Raw genomic sequence first — 22056 nt, 5'->3', positions numbered from 1 at the left:
AAGAGGTTTTTGTACACATATTTTACTATATATATGTGGAAAAAAAACTTGTGTTCATTTAAAAGTTGTCCCCAAGCCCCATCCTTTTTTATTTTAATTTTATTTTTTATAATTAACAAGAATGCAACGCTAAAAGAAACTATACTCCAGAACAGAAGCAAATAAACATACATATAATAGAACTATGTACACCATATGTCTTTGTGTCTAACACTGCCCTTTAGCTTCCCATTGCCTCCGTCCAATGTTTCTATGTTGATGTCCCATTGTTATATTCCTAATGATATTCGAATGTCTCGCACAACTCTGCACAATGTAATCCATAACCAAGTTGTAACAAATGTATTTCTATTATTCATATCTTATTGTAAGCCACACTGAGCCCGCAAAAAGGTGGGAAAATGTGGGATACAAATGCAATAAATAAATAAATAAATAAAATCCCCTCACCTTGGCTCCAGCGTAGTCCAAAAGTGCCTTTCAAACTCCTGCCAAATAGGCCAAGAAGAGGTTAGTATTACTTGTATGAGTCCCATCTATCCAATGAAAGAGCTGTCAACTTCTCCACAGTCCCAATATGCAAGAGTCAAATTTATAGCATGCCCCATCTGGCACCTATCAGATTTCCTTTGGGGTCTAATGGGGGCAGGAGTGATCCCATTTTTTTTTTTAATAGTACTGTCCTAGCCCCTAGCAGGCCTCAAATGGCCTTCTGCTGCTGGTGGAGACAAAAATAGTGATGGAGTTCAGAAAGGAGTGGGATATACATAGAGGATCTCTAAGAGGCAAAAAAATGGAAACCAAGCATGATGTGCTTCTGTTCTGCCATCAGTGAAACAACTTTTTGCACTTCTAAGAAGGCATGAGAGGATAACCTGAATAGAGCAGCAATTATGACTCTAATCACTTTATTAGCCATGTTGGTCTTGATCTGCCAACATCATTTCCTATGTTACGATGCAACTGTGAGCAGTCAGGCCATCATCAAGATCTCAGTTCCTGCTGCTATTCCAGTCATCCACATTCAGTTCATACAATGGGATTTTTCGGAAAGAACTATCAGGGCAGGATGGAGGCAAAAGCAGACAATGAAAAAAGATTGAGAAGTTAAAAGTGTAGCAATGATGATTAAGGATGCTATGAACTGCAGTGAAATACAATTAGATCGTATCAATTAAAGGTTTAAGTGCAGCACAGGAGAAATATACCCAGATTAGAACCTGCTATTAGATGCCACATGTTTCTTATACAGTTCCCTTCACGACAATAGTTAAGAATAAGTCAATGCAGTATTTGCAAAGCTGACAATAAAGTAAAATTTTGAGAGCTTGCCCAGAACTGTTACAAAATTAACTTTCTATTATGTGACAGAAACACTATATGAAAACTGAATCAGCTCAAGCGGGATGTTTACATCTACTGTCTAAAAAAAGAGCTTTAAATATTCCTTTTAAATAATAAAAAGAAAGCCTTAGAAAATGCAACAGAAAAAAGCTAATCTTCAAAGAAATCATGTGAATGAAATTATATTTGCATTACAAAAGCTACTAACAATTATACTTAATTACATATTATTTGTGATATCAGTAAATCAATAAGTCATCAACTGGTTTCTGTAAATAAAGATGTTCATTATTTTATTGATGACAATGCAGGTTTTTTTTCTTCTGTGTTTCTCTAGTTCCCTAATTGGTTATACTGAAAGAAGGCCAGAGGCTTATGGGATTCAATCTTCATCCATTGACTTAACAGCTCTCGCTATATAGTTGTGCCAGAAGACTCCAAGAGGCCTCTACAAATAATATATATATAAAAACCTCTTCCAACAGGGCCTCTGTCCCAGCTCCGGGTGCTTTAGCTGCCTCCATCTTGTACAGAGATGGCAGCTGGTGTTTGCTCCATTTAACTCCTCAACAATAGTAAAAAAGGAGTCTACCTTAGTAGGTTTGGAGGCTAAAATATTCTCAAGTACTCACAAATAAAAATGACAACAACAAAAAGAAGGCAAATCAGCTAAACTGAGGCAAACTAGTCAAGCTGGCATTCTTCTTGCTGCCTCAGGAGCACCCCCAGACGGCCCCTTTACATAGTAACATAGTAAATGACGGCAGATAAAGACCTGTACGATCCATCCAGTCTGCCCAACAAGATAAACTCATGTTACATGGTATGTGATACTTTATACCCGAGTTTGATTTGTCCTTGCCATTCTCAGGGCACAGACCGTAGTAGTCTGCCCAGCACTGTTCTTGTACTATGTTCTGAAGCTAACGTCGAAACCCCTTAAAATTTACACTCTAGCCCATTCATATCTATTCAGTCACGATCAGGGTGTAGACTGTAGAAGTCTGCCCAGCCCCGGTTTTGCTTTCCAATTACCGGCATCGCCACCTAATCTCTGCTAAGATTCCCTGGATCCATTCCTTCTGAACAGGATTCCTTTGTGTTTATCCCACACATGTTTGAATTCCATTACCGTTTTCATCTCCACCACCTCCCACAGGAGGGCATTCCACATATCCACCTCCCTCTCTGTGACATTACTCCTGTGTCTGCTCCCCTTCAACCTTAATTCATGTCCTCTAGTTCTACTACCTTCCTGTCTCTGATAAAGGTCTGTTTGCAGATTAACACCTTTCAAATATTTGAATGTCTGAATCATGTCACCCCTGTTTCTCCTTTCCTCCAAGGTATACATGTTCAGGTCAGCAAGTCTCTCTTCATATGGTTTGCAAAGCAAATCCCATACTATTTTTGTAGCTTTTCTTTGCACCGCTTCCAGTCTTTTTACATCTTAGCTGTATAATCGTGGGAAGAGAGCTCATGTTGAATCTGGAGGAGGATGATCTTATAGTTAGGCTGATGTGAACACTGGTGTCAAATGCAGAAAATGATGCAAGCCCCGGGGCAAAGTAATGCTTATATATTTCAAAACACTCCGTGATAACTCAAATGAACAGCGTTCAAACTTCCTTGATCTCTATCTTTGGTTCCCTACATGGGCGTCTTCAGGGGAACTGGTAGATCAGCAACTTCGGGAAGGACCAACTCCCACCAGCCCACCCCCAGCCCCGTTGACAGCCCCCCTCCATCTGCCACCGGGCCCCCTGCATTCAAATTGGCAGCACTCACCTGCGTGTGAAAGCGCAGCAGCAGATCGCCTCCCTGCAGGCCTTCCCTCCCTGTGTCCTGCCATTGCGGAAACAGGAAGTTACATCAGATGAGGGTGGGACACAGGGAGGGAAGGCCCGAAGGGAGATGATCTGCCGCTGCGCTTTCACACAGAGGTGAGTGCTGCCGATTTGAATACAGAAGCCTGGTGGCGGATGGAAAGGGGCTGTCGACGGAGCCGAGGGCGGGCGGGTGAGAATGGGGACTGCGGCGCTGGGCCCCCCTTAGAGGCCCAGTCCTGGGGAATTTTGTCTCCCCTGCCCCTCCTCTCGGCGGCCCTGAACCGGTGCCACCATTTTGGAGGAGCTGGAACAATCAGGTTGAATTAGCCTTGTTGCAAAATCTTCCACATTGTTCTAGAGGGAAGCGTGTTGTGGATTCTCCCTCTAGTTTTGTCTCTGATGCAGCCAATTGGGTGAAACATGGTCATGTCAGGCACTGTATTTTATTGGTGTAATTAAAGTCCTTGTACTGCTTCTTGAACTTTGTGGTCTGCTGTTTGTTCTGCTGTGCTTGGGTTGCAGATCCCCTGCCTCTGTTTGTTCCTTGTCTTCATTTTAGCCTCAGTTTCTGCAGCTTTACTTGGGCAATTTTGTACAGCCACCAGTTATCGACATGGGCTACTGTTAAGATGTGTTATTTTACCACTAGCTCATGCTATTGTAGCACAGGTCTCATTTTATGCAATGGGATCTAGGGGGGGAAGTTATCAATAAGGGCTACCATTAAAATATTATTTTACTGTTAACCCCAGTTATAGTTTCATTGCATAATCTTAATCGGTCAGTAATGAAAAGCTTCCCTAATTGTGAACGTTGATGACTAATTGGTCACAAATTGGGGCTGTTTATATTTATTGACTGTACCTTTAAAAGGGAGCCAAGAGTGCACATTTCTTCATTTTTAGATAGATATGATTAAGTAATGTTAATAAATACATAGTCTTGGATCCACCCTATTTTAGTGTTTATTCAGTACACTAAACTATGCTTACATTTCCAAGTCTTGCAAGCACTAGCTATACTATGAGGGAAAAGTCATGGCTTTGGAAAGAAAGCTAGAAATACAAAATATACACACATTGATTTCAAATTTGAGATTTTTATTTTAATACAATTTTTTTACATAATTCCAAAGCGAATTTTGTCAAGCAATGCGCCATAATTTACAAGGAAATAGTTATCCAGGGAGATCCCTGATCTACAATAAAATTTATAGGCTGTAGTCCACAATAAGGGGGGGAGCTAATACTCTATTCCTAAAGAGAGGAAAAGGAAAAATAAGAAGGATAAATAAAGAAAAAAAAGAGAAAGGCGCAGAGAAGATCATAGAACTGCATTATATTTCTTACAAGTCCAAAAGTCTCTATGTGTCATTTTTAGGAATTCTTGTATTCAGAAAAGAACGAAGTTGCAAAGGTTCAAAAAAATGAAATTCGTATTATCTATCTGAAGAACACATTTACATGGGGACCTTAATTGAAATTTAGCACCCAAAGTCAAGGTTTCTTGTCTCATAGACAGAAATCTTTTTCTTCTTTCCTGTGTCGGTCTTGAAACATCCGGAAATATCTGAATCTTTTCTCCCATGAAAAGAAGTGGGACTGATTGTCTCATCAAAGCCTCTTTATCTTGAAGAAATACAAAAGAGACCAACAAGGTGGTCTGATAATCCACCTAATCCTGCAATTTCTCCAAAAGCGCTGAGACGTCCAGACTATCAGAAGACAAATTCGCCCCCACTTGATCTTTTACTTTGGCTGCCTGAACTGATGAAGATGGTAAATAATAAAGTTTTTGTAATGGGGGAAACCCATTTTCAGGATATTTGAGATTTTTTAAGTACAAGCATGAAAAAGAAATTTCACATTTGAGGGCCCTTATACTAAGCTGTGTAGGTGCCTATCCAGCTTATTTTCGAAAGAGAAAAACGCCTAGAGTGCGACCTAAATCGGGAGATAGACGTTTGTCTCGCAAAGGCGCCCAAATCGGTATAATTGAAAGCCGATTTTGGGCGTTTCCAACTGCATTCCATCGCGGAAACGAATAAAGTTGACGGGGCGTGTCGGAGGCGTGGTGGAGCCGGAACTGGGGCGTGGTTATCAGCCGAGGAAAGACGGGCATCTTTAGCTGATAATCGGAAAAAAAGGCGCTTTTACCGTGATTTTGGGTCACTTTTTTTGGACCCTTTTTTTTTCCACGAACAAGTCCCAAAAAAGTGCCCCAACTGCCCAGATGACCACTGGAGGGAATGGGGGATGACCTCCACGGACTCCCCCAGTGCTCACTAACCCCCTCCCACCAAAAAAAAACCCACTTTAAAAACTTTTTTCCCAGCCTGTATGCCAGCCTCAAATGCTGTACCCACCTCCATGACAGCAGAATGTGTTCGATCCTGTCACAGCCTTTCCCTGGGTCAGATGTAGCTCTCGGGTGCAGTACAGGGTCACATCAGCATTGCATTGTGGTGGGTGTAGGGTATTGGGCTCCGTGATTTCATTAGCTTGTGTTACAGTCTCACAATGTTGGTAGTTGGTAGGCTCTTCTCCCATGGTGCTTTTCCCCCTGCCTACTAGGTCAGAGTGTGCCCTGTTGTGTTTCCTGTTATAGTCCATGCGGTAGTGGCCATTTTTGTAAGCCAGTTTTAGTTCCTTTTCCTGTGTTAGCCACGTTAGACAACTTAGTTCTTCCCTTGAATGTGGCTGAATGAGGGCATTGTGCAGCATTCTGCAAGTTCTGATCTACTGCTCATCTCAGTACCAGGGAGACTCGTTGCCAGTGGGGCACAACCTCTGATCTGCAGTTAACTGTGAGTAAAGGCGGTTATTCCAATAAAGGACGTTTTCATAGAGATTAGTCTTCAGGTGTCAACTGGTGTGCCAAGGTTATATAGCAGCAACAAGTCCTAGAGGCCTGCGTGTATGCAGGTCCCTGGAGCACTTTTAGTGGGTACCATAGTGCACTTCTGCCAGGTGGCCCAAGGCCCATCCCCCCCCCACCTGTAACACTTGTGCTGGTAAATGGGAGGCCTCCAAAACTCACTGTACCCACATGTAGGTGCCCCCTTCACCCCTAAGAGCTATGGTAGTGTTGTACATTTGTGGGTTTTGGGGGAGGGGGGTTGGGTGTTCAGCACCCTTGGTAAGGGATCAATGCATGTAGGAGCTTTTCTGAAGTCCACCGCACTGATGTAGGGTGCCCAGTTGGTGTCCTGGCATATCAGGGGGGCGAGTGTACTACGAATCGTGGCCCCTCCCACGACCAAATGGCTCGGATTAGGACGTTTTTGAGCTGGGCGTTTTTAGTTTCCATTATCGCTAAAAAAAACAAACGCCCAGCTCAAAAACGTCCATTTTTTTGAAAATACGGTTTGGCCCGCCCCTTCACGGACCCGTTCCCGGAGATAAATACCATGGAGATAGGCGTTTCCATTCGATTATGCCCCTCCATGTGCGCCCAATGAATGCCAATTCAGAACTACCACCCGGCTACCTCATGGCCCGGGTGGTTACTTAATTTTTTACGTGCGCCCACTACGGGTGCCAGAAAATTTCCAGCGCTCAGCGCTAACCGGGTGGTAATTGACTTTGTACGCATGCTGACGATTACCGCCCGGTTAAAGCGTGAGACCTTACCACAAAATTGAATGAGTGGTAGTAAGGTCTCAGGCCCAAAATGGATGCACGCCAATTTCATTTTGCCGCATGTCCATTTTAGCCCCCCCCCCCCCAAAAAAAGGCCTTTTTTGCAGATGCGCTGAAAAATGGACCTGCACATGCCCAATACACATCTACATCAGTGCAGGCCACGTTTTGGTGCACCTTAGTAAAAGGACCCCTTGGCAAGTGAAAAATAATTACTGGATGCCTAGGAATTATCGTTGGGTTTAAAAATGAGTTGTTGACCTTACCCTTGTTCTGTGTCTAATGCTTCATCTGTGCCTTTCTGCAAGTTAATAATCCTGTAAGATTTTACTCTTTAAGGGGCCCTTTTTTCTAAAGGGTTGCCATGCAGCAACCCAGAACTACTGCCAGCCCAATGTGGGTGCCAGCGGTAGTTCCACCCCCAGTGTACACTATTTCCGTCGCTAGCGGAAATATTTTAAAAATATTTCCGCAGGGAGTTACCCAATGGTAATTGCTGCCCAGTTACCACTGGGTTAGTGCGGAAGCCCTTACTGCCTCTTCAATGGGTGGTGGTACGTTCTCCCTCCCAAAATGGTCATGGAGCAAGTACAAACTTACCGCACGTCCATTTCATTTTTTGGCCTTTTTACCCACTGCGGTAAAAGAGGCCCTGACGCACGACAGAAACGGCCACTAGTGCAGGGCCCCTTTAACCTCAGCTTAGTAAAAGGGCCCCGGTGACCTATTGCCTATCAATTATTTCAGTATTATTAAATCTCAATATTCCTTTCTTTCCAGTCTGATAATGACCCAGTAGCAGGCAGCTTTATTTCCATCATAAACCTCTTAAAAGTTTTACAGCCAAATAATAATGAGTCATGCTCCTTGCACATAATCTAGAAAATCTCATCTAAAGCACAGTCAACATTTAATTTGCCTAAAATGGGTTTTAAAAGCCTATAGTTTGCATCTTATTTTTTATTTAACTTTCAGATGAGCTTCAAGTGCATTTACTTTCACTTGTTTTGTTTCAAAAACTTCTGAAGTACATTTACACAACACTAGAGAAATATATTTGTGTTATTTAATGTACTTGGGAGAGGGCCCCAAAGTTGGTCTTCCTCCTATGCCTTCTTCAGCTTGAGGCAAGTTTGGGGTCCCCTGTACTATGGGGGCCCAGGGCAACTGCCCTGTTTACCACCCCCTTAACACTGGCCATGTATATACACATTGAAAATTGATGGAAGTTCATGATCGCTCTGCTGCTGCCTGCAGCGCTTCCACACGGAGGTGAGAGGCACTGTCAGGTCAGTGCAGGGGGCCAGATACGGAGGGGGCGGGAGCGGCGGCAGGGATGGAGAGGGAGGGTGGAGGTTGGTTCGCGCGATGTTCGTTTCCAGGTGGCAGCGGCAGCGTCCGACAGTCTGACTCCGTTTCCCTCTCTGTTCCGCCCTCTGACGTCATGACATCTTGACATGAGGGCAGGACAGAGAGGGAAGTCTGTACTGCAAATTTGCAGGTGAGTCGGTCACTTGCCGTTTATATGTTTGATTTACAAGCATGTATGCCTATATGTTACTTCAGAAAACTAGCATGAGTCCACATACTTCTCACATATTAGCTTTTGCTCCAAACTTGGAAGAAAGTATCTGTGTGTTTATGTACTTGATGGAAGAGGCTGGAAGGTACATTGTAGCGGCGGTGAGGAGGGTAGCTGGACATGGGGGGAGGGCAGGGGGAATAGGGCATGGTTGCTGGACTTAGGATGAGAGCAGGGCAGAGAGGAGGGTTGCTGGACAAGGGGGGAGGGGGATGGGGGAGGCCAAGGGAAAGAGGAGGGTTGCTGGATATGGGGGGGGGGGATCGGTAGACGGGGTGAGGCCAGGGGAGAGAGGAGGGCTGCAATACTCACCCGTTTTTACGGGCTTAACAGCTAGTTAACATATAACACATCTCAGTGTGCATTGTCAGTCACGTAAAAATATGCCTGTAATTTAATTGCACATATAGTAGGAGAGGGAGGCAGCAGGACCAGGGCGGCTCAATGGTCCTCATTGCCAGGGGGCCCAGACCACTCTCAGTCCACTCCTGGGCAGACCCATCTATTTTAGAATTATAAATATCTAAAATATCAATGGGGCCAAAACAAGCACATAAATGTTTATATGCTGGCACATACTGTAAATGTTTGTGTTCTGAAATGCCAACATAACAGTGTGTGCATTTCTTAGAACTGCAGATGAATATTTATTTAATTTTTATTTTAAAACTTAGAAACCCACACGATCTAAAATGTTAGGTGGGATACAAAAAACAAAACAAAACATGCACAATAAAATTTGTACAGAACAAAAACCACAAAACAAATTAGGTCATCATTATATAACATTTTAGCTTGCTGCAAAACTCCTTTACCATCATTTAAGGGTCTTTTTACAAAGCAATGCTAAAAAGTGTCCGGGGCTGTGAATAGCATGTGAGTTTCTGCGCACTCCGGCCACTCTTTAGCACGGCACTAAAATGACTGAATTTCTATTTGTGCCATTAATGGCCGTGTGCTAATTTCCAAATTAGCACGTGGCCATTACTGCATGAGCCCTTATTGCAACCTATTTAGTTGGCTCATGACTTTTGGAATTGGATCAGTGCCTTTTCTATGCAGATGCTTTTGGCTGCATTCTTTTACTTTTGATGTTGGACCTCATTTTTCTTTTAAACACAGGCATTGCAGTACATATTTTGAATCTGTGAATGTATTGTGGAAACCTATGTGACCTCCAATGGAAGTTTTTCTGAAACTTGGCCAGGTTGGGTCCTGTTTCCAGTAAAGTTGGCATTTGGATAAACTTGCTGTGTTTGGCCTTCCTTGGATCACTGCTGCTGATTGGTTGTCTGTTCTGCTTCTGCAGTAGACTGTCTCCTGAATACTATCATAGGTTTGTTGGAACAAAAATGGTTTGAGAGATTTCTTAAAAGCCTCTAGACTTTTAATTGATCTCAAATTACATGGTAAATTGTTCCAGAATTTTGGGCCAGCAATATAAAAAATAGAGTTCTGATGTGCATGTTGTATATTATAGCTATGTGAGTAGACTATAGAATGATATCCATGCCTTATACTGTGTATGTACTGTATTTAAGTTAAATATAAAAATTAAAGTGAAAAAAAAATGAAATGCCAACATACATGTTTATGTGGCAGGAGCATAAACATGTGTTAGCTATTTTAGAAACATAAATGCTTGTTTTTCCTAAGCTATTACAAAGTCCAATATCCTTTGCCAGTTTTGCATGGGGGGGGGGGGGGGGGGAAGCATCTACCATTCTGGGATTAAGTGAGTTGCCCTAATCCCTCCAGTGGAGTGCTGCTCACTATGAACACTTTTCTGAAACCTAAAGAGGCAAACCAGTAAAGGATGCTCAATGGGGCTTTACAAAATCAGCACCAAAAATCATGGCACCAAGCAGTATTCTATAAAGGCACTTACTCATATCTGGTACAGCTATCCATTGTCTGCCCATGCTCTACCCTCTTTCACATATGCTCTAAAGAGAATACACATGTATTTAGAAAAGTCATAAAGGTACAGCAGATAAATATCCATGCTGCAAAATTACAGCATGTAAAATATAGGTCACCATATCACACCCTCTTCCCCCCACCACCAACATATACAGTGTTGTGACCCCAGATGAAACCCCACCAAGGAGGGTGTATGATTGATACCCTCCTCAGCAACCTCAAGTCCCAATGGGATGGTCATAGTGTGTTACTCAGAGGTAGCATGGAACAGGGAACAGCATCCCTGAACGCACAGAGGCCAGGGCCAAATGGTATGTAATTCTGACACACCGCTGGTAGATACCCCAGCAACGACCCTGGCCTCTGTGCATGGAGAGCCTGCAAACATACCAGTGCAAGTGATGGATGCACATCACTAATCATAATGGAATAAAGTGTTTTGCATCCACTCATATCTTACAGAGTTTTCACCATCACCAGAGACCTTAAGACATATAAAAGCAGATTCATGGTAATCTGGAGGACCAACCATTTCCTGAAGATGGTACCTGGGGCATATTATGGGACATCAAATACAAATACTCATACCTGCACTGCCTCCTCCCTTTGCCCAAACAGCAGCACTCGAACCATGGATTCACTGCATGCACATCCACATTGTGACAAGGTAGAAAGCAATGCTGCCACCCACCTCCCCATGCTTGCACTTATGGACAAATGTGAACCACTACATGAGTTGATCACATGCATGCGCATGTCTATGAAAGGCAGCCACAGACATGTGCTTTAAATCAGACATGGACATTGTTTAAAAATGCAATCGTGGAAGCCCAGACCAGATGTATTCCACATATTAGCAAAGGTGGAAAGAAGAACAAACAACAGCCAGTATGGTTAAAAGGTGAAGTGAAAGAGACTATTAGAGCCAAAGGAACATCCTTCAAAGAATGGAAAAAGGATTCAAATGAAGAAAATAAGAAGCAACATAAGCACTGTCAAGCTAGATGCAAAGCATTGATAAAGAAGGTTAAAAGAGAATATGAAGAAAAACTTGCCACAGAGACAAAAGCTCATAGTAACACCTTTTTCAGGTACATCAGAAGCAGAAAGCCTGTGAGGGAATCCATGGGACCATTAAATCATGAAGGAGCAAAAGGGGCAATCAGGGAAGACAATGCCATAGCAAAGAGATTGAATAAATTATTTGTTTCGATGTTTATGGAAGAAGATGTGAGAGATCTACCTATGTATAAAAATCATAGTGGCGTACCAGGGGGGGGGGGGCGGTGGAGGCGGTCCGCCCCGGGTGCACGCCGCTGGGGGGTGCTGCGGCGCATGCCTGCTCCGAGTTCGCTAACCTTCGTCGCTCATTCGCTGCAGCTCCCTCTGCCCCGGAACAGGTTACTTCCTTTTCCGGGGCAGAGGGAGCTGCAGCGAAGCGAAGTTTAGCGAAGTCAGAGCGGGCGCGTGCCGCGGCACCCCCCCCCCAGCGGCGTGCACCCGGGGGGGTGTCATTTCACCGGGGGGGGGGGGGAAGGTGTAATTTAGCGGCGGAGGGAGGCGCGCTGCACCCGGGGGGGGGGGCATCGGCGCTCCGCCCCGGGTGCCATCCAGGCCAGGAACGCCACTGAAAAATCATCTCCTATAAATGCCAACTAAAGCAAACACTATTTAACCAATAGTATACTTTTAGCTACAAAGTATGATCGATGCTGGAGGAAAAACCCTCAGAACTCCATCTTCACCTTATGTTTTGTTTTTTTTGGTGATAGATTTGACAGGATGATCACTGGCATAAAAAACCTCTGCTCAAAATTATTAAAACTGTGCACTCTGCTGTTATACTGGTGAGCTGTAATACTGTGACTTATGTAGAAAACACTTAGCTTTTGAAAAAAAAACGTGCTCATCTATTTACTGTTTCAAGGTGTTTCAAGTTCATTAATCTCTCTCACACTTCTATCATTTCAGCATCACAGGGTTCCTTTTCAAGGATGAAGATGCAGAGGAAATGAAATAAATCTCGGTGATATTGGAAAATGTACTGAGCCAAATCGACAAGTTAAAGAATGATAAATCACCTGGACCAGATGGCATATACCCCGGGGCATTGAAAGAACTCAAACATGAGGTTGCTGATCTGCTATTAGTGATCTGTAGTACCTGAAGATTGGAGGGTGGCCAATGTAACACCAATTTTTTAAGAGTTCCAGTGGTGACCCGGAAAATTACAGACCGGTAAGCTTGACATCAGTGTTGGGCAAAATAGTGGGAACTATTATAAAGAATAAAATTATAAAACAAACTCACTAGCTTGCTTCATTTCTTTGAAGGCATGAATAAACAAGTTACAAGTGCAGGGCAAAAAAATACATCTGATAGAGAACTTGTAACAAGTGAGTAGCATAAACTGAACTTGGCATAGAGACTTGCTCCTATTGAAGCTTGGAATAGTGAAATGAGTGGCTTTGTTGAGCCATTTGAAAGTTACCAGTCTTGTTGTTTTTTGCCCTTTAGCTCCTGCTGAAAACTTTTCTAGCTCATGAGTTTAAAAAAACAGGTTACCAGTCATAGGCGGTCGGTGGCCCAACTGTTTGGGGAGGCTAAAGGGGGTGGGGTTAGGGGTGGGGCCAGGGATGGAGCTTAAATCCATAATTATCTGATAACATGCAGAAAAAATAAATAAATAAAAGTCACAATTAATACCGTTTATTAAATTTAGATATTAGATATGTATCATATGTCAAAGAATAAAGTGGTTGCTCAAAGCATATTCTAACCACAATCGTTCAACTGCAAAACACTATGCACAACTTTGTCCAAAAACACACTCAGAACCTTACTGTACCATAAATATTACACTGGGCAGAACTTAATACACCAATATACCACCCATATGGAAAATGCAGACCGTCAACAATATGAAACAAGGGATCATATCAGAATTCTCATGTACAGCCACAAAACACCCTAATTCATGTTTAATGTGGGATAAAATGCCATAAATAAGTAAATAAATATAAACTTTTAATGTTGAGCACCTGGTTCTCAAAGTGGACATATTCCAAACACTATAATGAAAATAAAATGATCTTTTCTACCTTTGTTGTCTGGTGACTTTTTCTGATCATGCTGGCCCAGTATCTGTTCTGCTGCTATCTGTCCTCAGTGCAGGTCAGGAAGTCATCCTCGTTAAATATCTCCCGGGCAACCCAGGACACCTCCAGCCAACCCCCCCTGCTTTCCCAGCAGTAAGGTAAACAAAACATAAACCAATTTCTACAACTGCTAGAGGGCTTTCACTGCAGCTCCTGCTGTAAGGATGGAGGTAAATCAACAATTTAATCCTCTCAGAGCAGCTGGACTCCACAGCTGATCCATTCTGCTGCAGCAGGGGGAGGCTTAGCCTCTCCAAGCCTCTTATACCGGGTGCCTATGTTACCAGTGTTGTTTAAAGTACTAGGTGAAAGTACTTAAGTAAAAGTAAAGATAAATGCATACTTTGTTACTTAAGTAAACGTAAAAAGTGCAATGAAAATTGCATTAAAAATGTACTCAAGTAAAAGTAAAAAAGTGGCAAATATACGACTGCAAAATGTGTGTTTGTTTATTAAGTATGAAATACTGCTAATGGCAGTTGTATCACAACAGTGAACATAGTAAATTAACATCAATTAAAACTAAAATCAAACAACAAAATGAAAGGAATGCTGATTGAGGATCTGTGGCACAAGTTGCCAGTGGAAATATCCAAATGACAGCCAATAACGAAGCTCAGAGTCAATTGAATTTCATTGTATTTTGCCACATTTTGTCAAATAGTGGCAAAATATGCACTATCACCTCCCCAGCTTTCACCCAGTCTTTCCCACTCATGTAACCCCCACCCCCTAGCATTAACCATTAAGCTACTCATCCACTCCAAGGAGTAGGGCAATTCACAAATATCTGAATTACTTGTAATGATCATTGGTCTAAAATCCCTCTGAGATTTTTCAGCTTATCTCAAAAATTTGAATGGCTTCAAAATCATCACTACCAATATAAAAAAAAACAACAACAAAAAAACAAACCAAAACTCACTATTATAATCTGGGAAGTATTCTATATCAAAAATTGTATGAGTACATAAGTACATAAGTAATGCCATACTGGGAAAAGACCAAGGGTCCATCGAGCCCAGCATCATGTCCACACAGCGGCCAATCCAGGCCAAGGGCACCTGGCAAGCTTCCCAAACGTACAAACATTCTATACATGTTATTCCTGGAATTTTGGATTTTTCCAAGTCCATTTAGTAGCGGTTTATGGACTTGTCCTTTAGGAAACCGTCCATGAATATGTTCATGAAATTCCTTTGCCCACTTTTCTTCCTTAATTTGTTTTAGGTAAACATGACAGTTTATTGTACTTATTTGAACTTTGCTCATACCTTTTTCAGTAGTAGCTGAAGGTGAGTTAGATTCAGGTACACTGGGTATTTCCCTGTCCCTGGAAGGCTCATGGATTTGAGCCAGCCACCTCTGGATATCAAGACCTGTTCTCTAACCACTAGGCCACTATTCCACTCAGATTTATTTACTGAAATGTTGAGTGGAATATATGTATTTGTCTCTGGGTGTCCTGTGGCTTCATTCCCTCTTTGATTAATTTTGTATTTAACAAGCATGCCTAAGTGAATAGCTTTCTGCTAGAGCATTACTAATAATTTATTACTCACCCTTTCCCCACCTACTCATGTACTGCACATTCTACATTAGTGTAAACCCGTATTTAAACCCAACACAATCAAAAGTTTTCAAACCTGTAACAGTTTGCACTGGAACAGAGACAAAAAGAAACCCTCAACTTACTTCTTGAAACCATCTTTAAGTCTTACTGTACATGGGGCATCTAGGAGTTTATAATATAAATATTTCATGTTGCAAACCTCTAGACTCAAGTCTTTAATTGGACCTGTCCTATGGTTTACTGCTTTTCTGCACAGACAGCACTTTCTTATGATTTATTTTGTTTTAATGTGCTTATACTAGTGACACATAATTAGTACTACAGTAATAGAGTATCACAAGACTGAAATGTTTCTATTACATGGATCAATGCCTGAATGGTTTTCCGTGTTTCCATTTAGAATATAAGCATTTTTCAGCTCCAAAGTGGATGAAACCAGGAGAAAGCTTGATGGGATACCAATGCGCTTTGTGTATTTTGTGGAAGTGAAATGGTTGCTGCCCGATAGCATTTTGCAATGCATAATGCGTTTACACTACTGGTTATCTGTGAAACTTTGATTTTGTGGCTTTTGGGAAGCCTGACTCAGTCCTACTGTCAAAGCAGAACCAAAGCAAGGCTTTGTTTAGAGTTCAGTAGAAACCTTATGGAAGACTTTTTTTAAAAATTTTTTATCTATAACCATTCAAATTTCCACAAGCGACAAAACAACTTGCTGGAAATAAAGAGAAAGCAACATGTAAGAATTATTTCAGTCAGGCAATTCCACTCTCCTCCCTAGACCACCAAATAGGGAGAGTGAAACAAGATAGGGAGATCAATTAAACAGTAAACAGAAAACAAAAACCGTGGCATTAACCTGATTATCTCAGATATTACTCGTCTAATTCATTATTCCACATTGATCACCTGGTTGGCTTCTTCAAGGCCAACACGGTGTATAGTCAAATCATTTCATTGAAAAGCACACTTATTGTCCAATATTAGTCAGAAACAATACATCTGATTACATTCCTTCTCTTTCAAAAACCAGAAGTTATTTAACGATACATATACTTAAGTCTCTAATTCAAATATCACCGATTAAAGTAATCCCAATTTTCACAGGCTTCACGCCTTTCAAAGTAACAATTTGAGGAAATATTTCTGAGGAAAACTCCAGGAGCCATACCCGGAACTCTGGGAAAAACAATAATCTCGATATTAATCATCTATAATAATATTCATTTTATTATTCAAAATTTCTGGTCTATTATCATAACCACTTCTTGCTCATGTAGAATCATTTGTTATATCAATTTTTTACTCTCAAAGGGTTCAGTTGAATTGTCCATGTAACTCTCTAATAAAACCATATCTGAAACAAAATTACTCACTGCCACTGCTAGATCCCAAAGCGCCCTCCAGATGGCATTCAATGTAACCTCCACGGGAGCCAAAAACTCCAAGTTGATTTCTCACAGGTGTTCAGGAGTGGTTCCGTCGATTTGGGTTCTACTGTAAACATCCTCCGTTTCAGCAAATACCTCTAACTAACTCCTCCACTCTTTTGGACATGGTGGTTGAATAATTCGGGAGCGATAGAGTTGTTTTTTAGAGGTCCAAGAGCATCGACGCTCCTTTGCCGGCGCTAATCAAAGGACTCGCCAACCCTTTCATCCGTGGGCAGTTCATTGCGCAGCGGTCCCACACTTGCTGATCAGGGGATAAAATGCTGGCCATCGGCGGCTGACCGCCGGTTGTCCCCTTCTTCTCAGTTAAGGTAACTGCAATTGCAGAGAGGAAATTTACATAAAGAAGACGAAACTTCAGAAGGCAGCTGGGCTGTTGGGCATACAAACTTCAGGTCACTATCTTAATTATGGAAGACTTTATATATAATCCTCCAATCCCCTTTCCGATCCTCCAATCCCTTTAGTCTTGAACACTGACATCATGTTTGAGTGAGACTAGAAAGTGTCTTGGGGTCCTTTTACTTAGCTGCGGTAAAAAGGGCCCTGTGGTAGCGGCAGGGACCATTTTTGATGCACACTGAGGCCCTATTTACTGCAGCAGGTAAAAAGGCTGAAAATAGACATGGCCATGCAGTAAGATTGCTCTTACTGCGTGGCAATGCAGAGGGAGCACTTACCAGAACCCACTGAGGTGGCGGTAAGGGCTGTCACGCTAACCTGGCGGTAACCATGCAGTGCAGCCCGATTACCGCCAGGTAACCCCTATAGAAATATTTTTTAAATATTTCTGCAGGCACCAGAAATGCCATGCACTGGGTGTAAAGCTACCGACAGTGCCCGTGTTGGGCCAGTGGTAGCTCTAGATTGGCATGCAGTAAGCCCGCGGTGGGCTTACTGCCAATTAAAAAATGGCCCCACATTGTGCTGGCTCCTGAGGCAGCATGATTTCACTGGAGATGGGTCTTGTCAGATGAATCTGATTGATATCTTTGAATGGGTGGCCAAACAGTGGCCCATAGGGAGGGGCACTAGATGTGGTGTTCTTCATTTAAGCAAAGCCTTCCACATAGGTGATTGATAAATAAACAGGGTGCCCTTGGTATGGGCCCTAAAGTGAATGAGGTTAAAAACTGATTAAGTGGAAGGAGACAGAGCGTGGAAGAGAGGAGTGGCGTAGTGGTTAGGGTGGTGGACTTTGGTCCTGAGGAACTGAGTTCAAATCCCACTTCAGGCACAGGCAGCTCCTTGTGATTCTAGGCAAGTCACTTAACCCTCCATTGCCCCATGTAAGCCACATTGAGCCTGCCATGAGTGGGAAAGTGCGGGGTACAAATGTAACAAAAAAAAATAAGAGTGTGCTCTAAGGAAAAGGATGTTATCAGTGGTGTACCGCAGGGCTTTTGTTAACATCTTTGTGATTGACATTGTAGAAGGACTGTCAGATAAGATTTTTCTGTTTGTAGATGATACCAAACTCTGCAACAGGGTAGACACCCTGGAGGGTGTGATTAGCATGAGGAGGGATCTAGTGAAGCTTGAAGAATGATCCAGAAATTGGCAACTAAGATTTAATGCTATAACATGCAGGGTCATGCTCTTGGGTTGTAAAAATCAAAGGGAACGGTATAGTATAGGGCAGTGGTTCTCAAACCTGGTCTTGGAGGCACCCCAGCCACTCAGGTTTTCGGTATGATCACAATGAATATTCATGAGATAGAATTGCATGCAGTAGAGGCAGTGCATACAAACCTCTTTCATGAATATTCATTGTGGGTATCCTGAAAACTTGACAGGCTAGGATGTCTCCAGTACAAGGTTTGGGAACCACTGATATAGGGGGTGAGGTACTTCTCTGTACGAAGAAAGAATGGGATCTTATGGTGGCCAGACATGTAGAAAAGGCGATGGTCAAAGCTAGAAGGATGCTCTGGTGCATAGGGAGAGGAATGGCCAGCAGGAAAAAAAGAGGTGATAGTGCCCTTATATAAATCTCTGGTGAGGCTCCGTTTACATTACTGTGTACAATTCTGGAGACCGCACCTTCAAACAGATAGATGGAGTCTGTCCAGAGGGTGGTCTCTGTCATAGAGTATATGGGGACAGACTTATAGACCGCAATATGTATGCTCTTGAAGAAAGGTATGAGAGATGGGATAAGATAGAGACGTTTAAATATCTCCATGGCATTAATGTAAAGGAGTTGAGCCTTTTTCAAATGAAAGAAAACTCTGGAATGAGAGAACATAGGATGAAGTTCAGAGGTTATAGGCTCAGGAGTGATCTAAGGGAATACTTTTTCATGGAAAGGGTGGTGAATGCGTGGAATAGCCTCTTGATGGAGGTGGTGGAAACAAGGACTGTGTGGGATAGGCACATGGGACCTCTTAGGGCGAGGAGGAAATAGTGGATGCTGAGGAAGGGCCATTTGGCTCTTATCTGCCATCATGTTTCTATGATTCTATAATATCCACTGTTAGATTAAACAACCAAGCATAACAATAAGTAAAGAATCTCATCAATAAAGATCAAGAATGCTACTTATCTCCAAAATCAGGTAGCAAAAGCATCCATCTGATATTCAATTGCTGATTGTAATCCCTCTACCAGAGAAGGTAGCAGATGTCTGGAATGTCCTTCCAGGAGAGGTGGTAGAGTCAAAAATGGTGAGCGAATTCAAAAATGCTTGGGATACACACAAGGGATGCCTAAATACAAAGAGAATGAAAATGTAACATGGTCGTTGACGTGTTATGTTGGGCACAAGTAGAGGGAGCTAAGGCTGATGCCAGACAGACTTCTATAGTCTGTGTCCCACAAACGGCAAAACACTGAAAAAAGATTCATCAAATCCAGCATGGGAAACCTAAGGCCGATGCTGGAAAAAATTCTATGCAAATGACAAAAGAAAGTGAAGCTTTGGCAGCTCCAGTGTTGTAGATCACTTTATTGTTATGTGCTCTCAAGGAGGAGAGGAAGACATCTTGTCTGGTAAGTTGAATACTCTCAGCAATACTTGGGGATGATGTGTGGTTATAGCCAAGACTCCATTATGTTTCACTGCCTATATGGCTGACATGGAGGAGATTGACAACGGTAAACAAGGGTGACTGGGGCCCACACAGAGTGAGGATGCAGCTCTGGCCACATTGTTGGGCAGATTGGATGGACCATGCGGGTCTTTATCTTCCGTCACTTACTGTGTTATTGTGTGTTACTCAATGTGCATTTGCACCATGAAGCAATACAGAAGCATTATGATATTTTGTTTGTTTGTTTTATTTTCCATTCATTTTCTAATAATTCCTAATAAGCATTCTGTTTGCTTTTTTGGCTATCACCACACACTGACCAGAATATTAAACATATTGTACATGATGACACCTAGATCATTTTCCTGGCTGGTGAAACCTAATGAGGAACCTTGCATTATATAACTATAATTTAGGTGCATCATTTTGCACTTGTTCACATTAAATTTCATCTGCTAGTTCCATGCCCAATCATCTCAATTTTGGGGGTCCTTTACTAAAATGTAGTAGAACTTTGCACTTACAGAGCATTTGTAGGAAAAACTACTGCCTAGTATGTGCAAAGCCTGTGCCATAAATGCAGAGGGTATGTCAAACATCTGCCTTGCCTTTACCACACTGGGCAGCACTTACTGCATGGCATTGTACCTGCAGTGCCAGATAGCACAAGTGCCTGCACTATTTTCCACAACAGGTAATGTGGTACAGATCCAGGCATAAAGACTATTAAAAATCAGATCTTCCATGGCAGCACTCCCCCCCCCCCAAAACATACATATACACCCCCCCCCCCTCCAGATCCGATCCACCTAGACATCCTAATCCCCCTTAACACCCCCTGATAACATCATCCGACACTCTTCAGATGTCATCATGGGGATAAGCCCCTCCTAAGAACTCAAGCTCTATCCATATGTGTCAACAGGTACCCTCCCCCCATCTTTCCACCACCCCATAAGATGGGGTATTGGTAGTGTAGTGGGCAGGGACAGGAGCGGTCCCCTTCCACTCCTGCCCCATCTGGCTCTGGGGATTAAAACGGCTGCCATGACCCTTAGTCAGGGCCGCCGAGAGGGGGGACAGGGGGGACAAAATTTCCCGGGCCTCTGGAGGGGGGCCTGCCCACCCTCTGTCGCTCCCTGGCATTGAACTAGTTAAGCGCCTCACCTTCGAAAGTGCAGCAAGCAGCGGCAGACCGCTCCTTCCTTCCGTGTCCCGCCCTCGCCTGACGTAACTTTCGCGAGGGCGGAACACGGAAGGAAGGAGTGGTCTGCCACTGCTTGTTGCTGCACTTTCGAAGGTGAGGCGCTTAAGGTCAGTGCAGAGGGCTCGGGGGTGGAGAGAGGGCCCGGAGGCGGGTGGAGGGGGAGCCCCGGGGGCGGCCTTGTCCCGGGCCTGGCCCAGTCTCTCAGCGGCCCTGCCCTTAGTGATAGTTTAATGGAACTACTGCTAGAGGACATCCTTCTATATAAAGAAACAAGCCTGACTTGGCCCTCCATTTTGCGTTGCTGCAGCCTCGTGTGCATATTCCTGGCTGCAGCAAGCATTTCTAAATCTTAAATTTGTCTGAATCAAAGTATTTTGTCTTATTTCCTTCTTTTATTAATCTAATTGAATTATTTTGATAATGTGGGGGGGGGGGGGTGCATTTTCGAAAGAAACGTCCAAGTTGCGATCTGGACGTCTTTGCAAAACATTGAAATCCCGGGGCGGGAAAATCCGTATTTTCGAAAAAAGATGGATGTCCATCTTTCATTTCAAAAATAAGTACATAAGTAGTGCCATACTGGGAAAGACCAAAGGTCCATCTAGCCCAGCATCCTGTCACCGACAGTGGCCAATCCAGGTCAAGGGCACCTGGCACGCTTCCCAAACGTAAAAACATTCCAGACAAGTTATACCTAAAAATGCGGAATTTTTCCAAGTCCATTTAATAGCGGTCTATGGACTTGTCCTTTAGGAATCTATCTAACCCCTTTTTGAACTCCGTCAAGCTAACCGCACGTACCACGTTCTCCGGCAACGAATTCCAGAGTCTAATTACACGTTGGGTGAAGAAAAATTTTCTCCGATTCGTTTTAAATTTACCACACTGTAGCTTCAACTCATGCCCTCTAGTCCTAGTATTTTTGGATAGCGTGAACAGTCGCTTCACATCCACCCGATCCATTCCACTCATTACTTTATACACTTCTATCATATCTCCCCTCAGCCGTCTCTTCTCCAAGCTGAAAAGCCCTAGCCTTCTCAGCCTCTCTTCGTAGGAAAGTCGTCCCATCCCCACTATCATTTTCGTCACCCTTCGCTGTACCTTTTCCAATTCTACTATATCTTTTTTGGACGACCCTAGACATGGATGTTTCTGACTTTCAACGATTTTTGAAACCAAAGATGATCATGTAAAAAAAACTCCAAATGCAAGCCATTTAGACGTGGGAGGAGCCAGCATTTGTAGTGCACTGGTCCCCCTGACATGCCAGGACACCAAGCGGGCACCCTAGGGGGCACTACAGTGGACTTCAT

General features: G+C 43.0%; 1 long non-coding RNA gene across 1 annotated transcript; it reads right to left on the bottom strand.

Annotated features, from left to right (window-relative positions):
• Positions 1-522: 522 nt before the first annotated feature.
• On the bottom strand, positions 523-1923 carry LOC115474841. Its single transcript, XR_003942916.1, has 3 exons — positions 1818-1923; positions 876-1056; positions 523-778 (listed from the first exon to the last, which is right to left on the bottom strand). It is a non-coding gene; the product is annotated as an uncharacterized LOC115474841 (long non-coding RNA).
• Positions 1924-22056: the final 20133 nt, after the last annotated feature.

The sequence above is a fragment of the Microcaecilia unicolor genome, chromosome 7 (assembly GCF_901765095.1).
Source record: "Microcaecilia unicolor chromosome 7, aMicUni1.1, whole genome shotgun sequence".
NCBI classification, from domain to species: Eukaryota; Metazoa; Chordata; class Amphibia; order Gymnophiona; family Siphonopidae; genus Microcaecilia; species Microcaecilia unicolor.
Note: the sequence above shows the minus strand (reverse complement) of the source record. Positions and strands in the feature narration are given on the sequence as shown.